Here is a 9,146-nt window from a genome sequence, read left to right as displayed (position 1 = left end):
GATTCCACATTCTAGGGCACTTCTTATTTCAACACATTTCTTGCCTCAAATGTTAATATGTTTTTACTCCAAGTTGCCCAGTCAGGTTCTTCTATGCATAAACCTCAAGGGATCGCTCAATCTGTGTATTTCAGTCTGTTCTTCTTCTTCTTTTTTTTTTTAATCAGTCACAGACCTTGATAGGAATTATGTCATTAGTCTACACAATTGTTTCTCTTTTTTTTCCTTATTAATACCATATTTATTTGTCTTCCTTCTATCAAATCCAGAGCCAACCACTTTCCTGAGGCTGCCTTGGGAGGTATAGAAAAAGGAATGTACAGGGCAGACAAGACACAGGAGAAAGAACTATGGGAGGTGGAGAGGGTTCCTTCACATGGCAAAGAAGATGAGAAAGGCCACTATCAGGCAGAAGAGCTCCATGGCCTCTGAGAGGGCAAAGCCCAGTATGGTGTGGGAGGAGAGCTGTTGCTTCAGAGAAGGGTTCCTGTCATAACCAATGATGAGGCACCCAAAACAGTCCCAATTCCAGGCCCAGAGCCTGCCACCCCTACTGTGGTAGCCTCAGCCCCAGTAAATTTGGCTGCTGTGTTATGTGCCTTGAAATGGCTCTGGTTTGGAAGCTGCAGCTAGAACTAATAGTGGTCAGGTGATATGGGGCTGCCAAGCTGCTGAGGCCCTCACCTGTTAGTGTCTCCCCTTGTTTCAGTACCACTGTAGACTGTGACCAGCTCAGCAGCTGAGAGGTACTGACCAAGGAGGAGGTAGAGACCAACTTGGCACAGGTGTACATTTTTAGGGGATGTGGAGCTCTGGCAGAGAAGACAGAGCTACACAATTGCTTCTGTTAAAATATTTACACTATTCCTAGCCTAAATAGCATGTGAATATAGTCATTCTTCTAAGCTGAAGTTTCTTGGGATAGAGTGCTTAGTACTCAAGAAATCACACTTCAATTACATTTCATTTATTTATTTTTTTAAATATTTTATTGATTTTTTACAGAGAGGAAGAGAGAGGGATAGAGAGTTAGAAACATCGATGAGAGAGAAACATCGATCAGCTGCCTCTTGCACACACCCTACTGGGGATGTGCCCGCAACCAAGGTACATGCCCTTGACCAGAATCGAACCTGGGACCCTTGAGTCCGCAGGCCGACGCTCTATCCACTGAGCCAAACCGGTTTCGGCTTCAATTACATTTCAAACACATAGTAAGTATATTTATTTCTAGGGGAATGAACGGGAAGAGTAAGAAGATTGGAGGATGATGACAAAGTTGTTTGTAATTACCAGAATAATTATACCACAGTAGCAACCCATTGCATGTTTTAGAAAATATGTATTAAAATACCTATTAGAAAAATAAAGTCACAATAAGTGTCTTAATCAACTTGGGCTACCTAACAAAATATTATGTTTGAGGAGCATAAGCAACAGAAATTTATTTCTGACAGTGCTGGAGGCTGGAAAGTCCAAGATCAGGATGCCAATGTGATCACTTTTTGGAAAGAGCTCTTTCTTCCTGGCTTGTAAATTGCAACCTTCTCACTGTGTCGTGCATGGTGGAGAGAGAAAGCTCTGGCATTTCTTCCTCTTTTTATATGATACTACGTAGTGAATTAGGCCCCACTTTATGGCCTCATTTAACCTTTAATTTTTATCGCTTCCTCACAGGCTCTATCTTCAAATACAGCCACACTTGGAATTAGGGCTTCAACATATGATTTTTTTTTTGAGGGGGGGTTTGGGGGAGAAATACACAGATTTAGTCCATAATAATAAATAAAAGGCTATTAATAGCAACAAGACTTCTTTGATCTTGGAACTAAACAATCACATTACTTTTTAAAAAGTGTTAATGGATTATGTATTTACTAGAAGCCCGGTGCATGAAATTCGTGCACGGCGGGGGGTTGTCCCTCAGCCCAGCCTGTACCCTCTCCAATCTGGGACTCCTGGAGGGATGTCCGACTGCCCGTTTAGGCCCGATCCTAAACGGGCAGTCGGACATCCCTCTCACAATCCAGGACTGCTGGCTCCCAACTGCTTGCCTGCCTGCCTTCCTGATTGCCCCTAACCGCTTCTGCCTGCCAGCCTGATCACCCCCTAACCACTCCGCTGCCAGCCTGGTTGCTGCTTAACTGCTCCCCTGCCAGCCTGTTTGCCCCCAACTTCCTTCCTCTGCCATCCTGGTCACCCCTAACTGCCCTCTCCTGCAGGGTTGATCACCTCCAACTGCCCTCCCTTGCAGGCCTGGTCCCTCACAACTGCCCTCCCTTGCAGGCCGGGTGCCTCCCAACTGCCCTCTCCTGCTGGCCATCTTGTGGTGGCCATCTTGTGTCCACATGGGGGCAGGATTTTTGACCACATGGGGACAGCTATATTGTGTGTTGCAGTGATGATCAATCTGTATATTACTCTTTTATTAGATAGGATAGAGGCCTGGTACAGGGGTGGGGGCCAGCTGGTTTGCCCTGAAGGGTGTCCCAGATCAGGGTGGGGGTTCCCTTGGGGTGTGGGGCGGCCTGAGCGAGGGGCCTGTGGTGGTTTGCAGGCCGGCCACACCCCCTGGCAACCCAAGCAGAGGCCCTGGTATCTGGAATTTATTTTCCTTCTACAATTGAAACTTTGTAGCCTGGGGCGGCAGCCATTTCTGGGGCAGCAGCCATTTCTGTGGCAGTTAATTCACCTTCTACAATTGAAACTTTGTAGCCTTAAGCAGGTGAGCCCAGCCAGGGTGTGCAGAAAGCTTTGCTTCCCCTGTTGCCACTGGCAACCCTGGCCTGCTCTCTCAAGCTCCATTCTGCCGCCATTTGTTTGAATTTGTTTACCTTCTATAATTGAAACTTTGTAGCTTGAGTGGAGGTTTAGGCCTGCAACAGGTATGGAAAGCTTGGCTTGCTCTGTTACCTGGGAAACCTTTCTCTCTGTGGCTGTAGCCATCTTGGATTGAGGTTAATTTGCATACTCGCCCTGATTGGCTGGTGGGCATGGCTTATGTAGCAGAGTGATGGTTAATTTGCATATTACCATTTTATTAGAGAGGATAATATGTGAATTTGATTTTAATAGCTATATTTGAAGAAAAACAAAAAACAGAAATTTCAATAACTAGCTGGGGTTTTTTTTGAGATAACTTACATAGATAATATAATTCTATAAGAATAACATAAAATCTGAATTTTGAACAGTTGCTGTGTTTAAATGAACTAACAAGTTGAGTAAGAATACATTCCAAACCATCAATAACTCTGAATTTAGAATTACTTAATGTCACCATTACTGCCAAGGGATGTAATTGAAAAACTTGAGTCATGGATTGTTGAGGGGAATTACCAGATTCATCAGAATGGTGGATAAATATCAGGGGAAATAGTGTTCAATGTAACTTGATAAAGATAGCAATAAAACAGTGGTAGGCATTGGAAAAAATAAACAAACTGAAGTTATAGAAAAAAGTTTGGCAGAAAAGAAGTCTAGCAGAAACAAAGCTAAGAGGTCATCCTTTGACTCATCCCCACTCTCTTTGTTAGATTTTTCCATAACAAATTTATTTTGTTCTCTTCCAAGTTTTTTTTTAGCTTGTTGCACTTAAATTATATTTCTGTTTGGTTCTAATACAAGTCTATGCAGATTGTTATACTATTTCAGAATAAGATGGAAAAAGCAGAAAAAAATCTTTATTTTATATAATACTTAATCTGAGTTCAAATCAAATTAATTTTTAAATTTCTTAAAACCCTTCTATCCAAAGAAATTATAAAACTCTAGCTTTTATATGCCTCTGTTGTCTTAATTTATAAAAAAATTATTAATAGTATTCCCATAGTTGTAAATTAATCTTATTCTTCTGTCTTAAAAGCCATTTTGTTGCTCTAATTTTCTCCTACATGCACAGACAGTGTCAGTCACACTTCCTGTCTTCACAGTAGCCTAGCAACTGCAAATTTCAAGGCTTTTTAAAAAATAATACTCTTCTCTGAATAAGTTCAAAATGATTCCACCCTCTGAAATCCAAAAGAATATTGCTAGTAGGCCTTTCCTTCTTGCTAGAAATTTAATTCGGTGATCTTCCTAAGCAGCCAAGAATTTAGATTTGAAGTTCAAAAATATTAAACCTCCATCCCTAAAAATACTCAGAACATCAACAACAAAAGAAATCAAAGTATAAAATAGTTTGCAATCTATAGAACAGTAATACCACTTTCTGGTTTCTGGCTCTTTTAAAGATGGCTAATGCAATTAGTTCACTCAGACAAACTAAATCACTTGTCACTGTTGAGTAATGTACACAAAATATAGGCACAATAGTCAAGTAAGAATGATTTTCAAAAGCTACCAAAGAAAATGTTTTGAAATTAATTCATCATTAAGTATTGACTTACAGAGAGAGTTATCATAGAAGACTGTGAGAGGGTAGAGTAGAAAGTGAAGGTCACCACATATGTGGCAAGTTCTTTGATTAATTGCCTTAGAAAGTAGTATTGCCAGAGATAAAATATGAGCCACCCAGTTAAATTTGAATTTCATATAAACAATGGATAATTTTAGTGTAATTATGCCCCAGGCAATATTTAGGACAGACAATTAGTAAAAAGCATTCTTTGCATACATGAAATTCAGATTTAACTAGTAATCCTATAGTTTTATTTGCTAAATGTGACAACTCTATTATAAGGAGATTTGAGATAAAATCATATAATATGTTAACTGGTTATCTTATCTACATTAGAGACTAAATGCTGACTGATTGAGAGTAATAGAAATAACTTTTACCTTTTTTATTAAATTGAAGCATCACAATATTAAATAGGTACTTTAACCTGAAAATAACATATTAACTATGATTTATAAGCACATTTTAAAATTGTACTCTCTGTAATGTCTTATTTGCACATATTTTCTGTTTGTTTAATAAGTAATAGCTTATCATATGGGAATATTAATATATGCAGCTTTTTTAAAATTATTCATATACTTGAGTAAAGTAAAAATGCAGCTAAAGAAAGTGTCATGATGGATTAGGAAATCAAGAACACAGTGGAGAGCTGCACTGCTTTCTGATTTGAAGGATAGAGTTAGGCTGTCAGCAGTATGAGCTGCCCCCATTGAAATGAGATGATGAAGTTGAATATTTAACAAAGTGCAGTACTGGATGCAGGGTCACATCAAAGATTGAGATGAGAAAAGTCCTCATTGTCATTTCTATTTCACCTGTTGGAGTTTTCAACTTGTGAAAAGTGGAGCACATATCCTGGAAATTGAAATCCTTTACTAAAGCACAGGCAAGTGCAGGGCAATCAGTGGCAATAACGATTGAAGCTCATGCCTGTTAATCAATGTGACTTAACCCTGATTTTGGGGGAAATTCTTTTGATGATGAGAATGTCAACCCTGTGCACTCCCTGCATTTCTGCTGAGGGTGACAATTATTTCTTATCAGTGATGATATAGAGGAAGGATGTGCAGGATTAATGGCTGCCAGTGGAGAGGAAAGGGATAGGAGCTGGGAGCAAGCCAGCTCTGCTACAGCAAACATGCTGTCTGCACACAGTAAGCAAGACAGCAGTTGTCATACATTATTGCTTTCTAATGCTAGGTCAATAGCTTATTTGTGAGACTTGCATAATTCATTTAACCTGTTCAGCTTCCTGTCTGTTTATATGAGTTGAACTCTAAGGTCTTTCTAGCTCTTACCAACTCTATGTCAATGATAAGGTGTCTTATAAACTATAATATTTAACTGCCTTATATGAATTGCTTAGGCTTATGAGCACATAAATACCGAAACTTCATTTTCTATGATAGTATGTGATGGGATAGTATTCTGAGTATTTCTAAGTCCCTGCCCTATCTTTTATACACACTAAGTTTCAGTCATTTTTACAAGTTGATTGGACCCCTGCCAGGGGTTTTACAATGGATTGGACACTTTAAAAACATTAACAGTATTTATCAGACTTTGAAACAGTGGTTTCTTTCAGTATACTTGTGCAACAAATTAAATATACAATTATGCACTTTCATCTCTTGGATTATTTTGAGACACAGCCAGGGATAAAACCATTATGCAAGGATTCTACACTATCCTATTTCTGAAACCCTCCCTTTAATGTCTGTATTGGGATGGAAATAATGGCAAGTAAATAAAACTCCTGTTAGAGTGGTTTTAAGTTCAGGCAGACAGACATGAACCAAAGCAGCTATGTGAACTTGGAAAAGGTGTCTTATCTCCTTGTGCTTGTATTTAAACATAGGCTAATAATTTACCAATCATATAGGGTTGTTGTGATGTAATTGTAAATACTTAATAAGATGTGATCAATAAATAGTAGCTATTATTACTATGACGACTACTACTACTACTATTACCAAAATAATTATATTTACTAGGAACTTGTGTAAGTTTGTGATATCAATTCTGCTTTACATTTTCAGTTCCAATGAATCCTCTAAAGCAGATATTAATAAAATGAAACTTAAATAAATAGGTGAAGAGAAAAGGAGAGCTTTCCACTTTATGATTATTCATGGGCTGTTTATAAAATACTAGCGACCCCATGCACAGATTCATTTACCTGTGGGGTCCCTCAGCCTGGCCTGCAGGGATTGGGCTGAAACCGGCTCTCTGACATCCCCCAAGGAGTCCCGGATTGCAAGATGGTGGAGGCCAGGCCAAGGGACCCACTGGTGCATGATTGATTGGGGCTTGGGAGGGACCACAGGAGGGCTCCTGGGCGTGTCCGGCCCATCTCGCCCAGTCCCGATTGGCTGGAGCCCAGCAGCAAGCTAACCTACCGGTTGGAGCATCTGCCCCCTGGTGGTCATCTTAGTGACTGGTCAAACAGTCGAACAGTCAGACAGACACTTAGCATATTAGGCTTTTATATATATAGATAATACCTGAATGTAAGAGAAATAATATGAGATGCACTTTTTAAAAAATGATGAATGGGAAAAGCAAATTTATTTGCTTGTGCCAGTGCTTATACCTAACAGACAATATTCAGTCAATAAATTGATTATTTTTTAAATTTAATATTAGATTTTTAATACAATTTTCCATGAAGGCAAATACCTATATATACATTAGATAAGTGTAGGATGTTAATGTAGAAAGTCAAATCCATCAAGGGAGATAATGCTATATGAAATAAACTCTCTGCCTTGATTTTGCCTCATGACATAATTTCAGTAGTAAAGGAGCCTTCCTCTAGCCAGGAGAAGACAATGACTAACACCAGCGGAAACTATAGTTAATTGTGAAGTAAAATACCCTGAAAGACCTGACTGATTCCAAATATTTTCTGTAGAGATTTCATGTTAACAGAAATTCTCATTATTAGACTAAATTCTTTGCAATGTGATTATAGTCCCATATTTAATTAAAAGTAAGAGTATTAATACAGAACTATTAGCCATTGAGAGTATGAATTGCTTTGAGGAACAGGGGACTTTTCAGCATGAGAATAGAGACAGGTCTAGAACATAAGAATTGAAAGGAAACATTGGGACTAATGTATGGCATGAAAATACTTAGACCATGGAGTAAATAGAAAAGAGGTCAAGAGAGAATAACAAAATGTATGCATGTTTATTTTGATTTCAAACCTAGTGTGAGACTTCTAAAGCCTAACACCATGAAGAACTTACTTATTAGAAAAATGGAAATGATTTTATTTTATTTTATTTTTTTTTAATTGATTTTTCACAGAGAGGAAGAGAGAGGGATAGAGAGTTAGAAACATCGATGATAGAGAAACATCGATCAGCTGCCTCTTGCACAACCCCTACTGGGGATGTGCCCGCAACCAAGGTACATGCCCTTGACCGGAATCGAACCTGGGATCTTTCAGTCCGTAGGCCGACGCTCTATCCACTGAGCCAAACCGGTTTCGGCAAAATGGAAATGATTTTGAGATCTACTTGTACGAAGGAAAAGTGGCTTGAATTCCTAACTAAAAAAAAAAAATAAAAAAAAATCTGCTTTTGTTTTTTTTTTCAATCAGTACACATTTAAATATTTTCTCAAATTCATTGCTTTGGCTAAGATGTCTAATGCAATGTTGAATAGTCCTGTGAGTTTGGATATTCTTGCACTTACCTGATCATAAACTATAGCTTTCAGCCATTCACCATTAAGTATGATATTATGCATTTCTGAAATGATCTCTATCATGTCATCATGTCCAGGCAGTTTGCTTCTATTCCTAGTTTCTGAGGTTTATTACCATAAATGATGTTGAATTTTATCTAATGTTATTTTCTACATCAATTAAGGTAATCAAATTGTGACTGGCTGGTATGGCTCAGTGGTTGAGCTTAGACCTATGAACCACGAGGTCCCGTTTGATTTCCAGTCAGGGCATATGTCCTGGTTGCAGGCTCAATCTCCAGTGTGGGGCATGCAGGAGGCAGCCGATTAATGATTCTCTTTCTTCATTGATGTTTCCCTCTCTTTATCCCTCTCCCTTCCTCTCTGAATCTCTGAAATCAATAAAAATATATTTTTAAAAGATAATCCAATTGTTTTACACATTGTTTTGTCAGTTAATATGGTGACTTACATTGATTTTCAGATTTCAAACAAACTGCATTCCCGCAGTAAACCCCTTTGGATTATAGTGTATTCTTTTTACATATTGCTGATTCAATTTGTTAATATTTCTAAATGAGGTTGGTGTTTCCTTATATTACCTTTGTTTGGTTTTGTTATGACAACTTTGGCTTCATTAAAAAATAGGGAAATTCTTTTCTCCTTTTCTACTTTCTGGAAGAGTTTATGAAAAATGGTATTACTGCTTCCTTTAACATTTGGTCAAATTCACCAGAGATGCTTTTAGGGCACAGGAGTTTCTAGATCAGAATGTTTTCTAACTATAAATTGAATATCATTAGTAAATATAGAGATATTCAACTTATCTATTTTGAGATGAACTTTATTAGTTTGTATATATCAAGGACTATTTCTGTTTCATCTAAGCTATCAAATATATCTGCATAAAATTGTCATTATTTAATTACTATAGAATCAAATTTATAGCCTTATCCACTCATTTATTCAAGATTTTGCTAATATGTGCATTGACTAATAATAAAAATATGACAAAGCAAAAGTTGCTGCTAAAACAATACTTAGAAAA

At 37.9% G+C, this 9,146-nt stretch overlaps 1 pseudogene across 1 annotated transcript; it reads right to left on the bottom strand.

Annotated features, from left to right (window-relative positions):
- Positions 1–372: 372 nt before the first annotated feature.
- On the bottom strand, positions 373–793 carry LOC307113873 (ATP synthase F(0) complex subunit C2, mitochondrial-like; annotated as a pseudogene). Its single transcript has one exon. The product of its transcript is annotated as an ATP synthase F(0) complex subunit C2, mitochondrial-like (transcript).
- Positions 794–9,146: the final 8,353 nt, after the last annotated feature.

The sequence above is a fragment of the Cnephaeus nilssonii genome (genome assembly GCF_951640355.1).
Source record: "Cnephaeus nilssonii genome assembly, chromosome: 2".
Classification (NCBI taxonomy): domain Eukaryota; kingdom Metazoa; phylum Chordata; class Mammalia; order Chiroptera; family Vespertilionidae; genus Cnephaeus; species Cnephaeus nilssonii.
The sequence above is the reverse complement of the archived record's forward strand: the minus strand, read 5'-3'. Positions and strand labels throughout refer to the sequence as shown.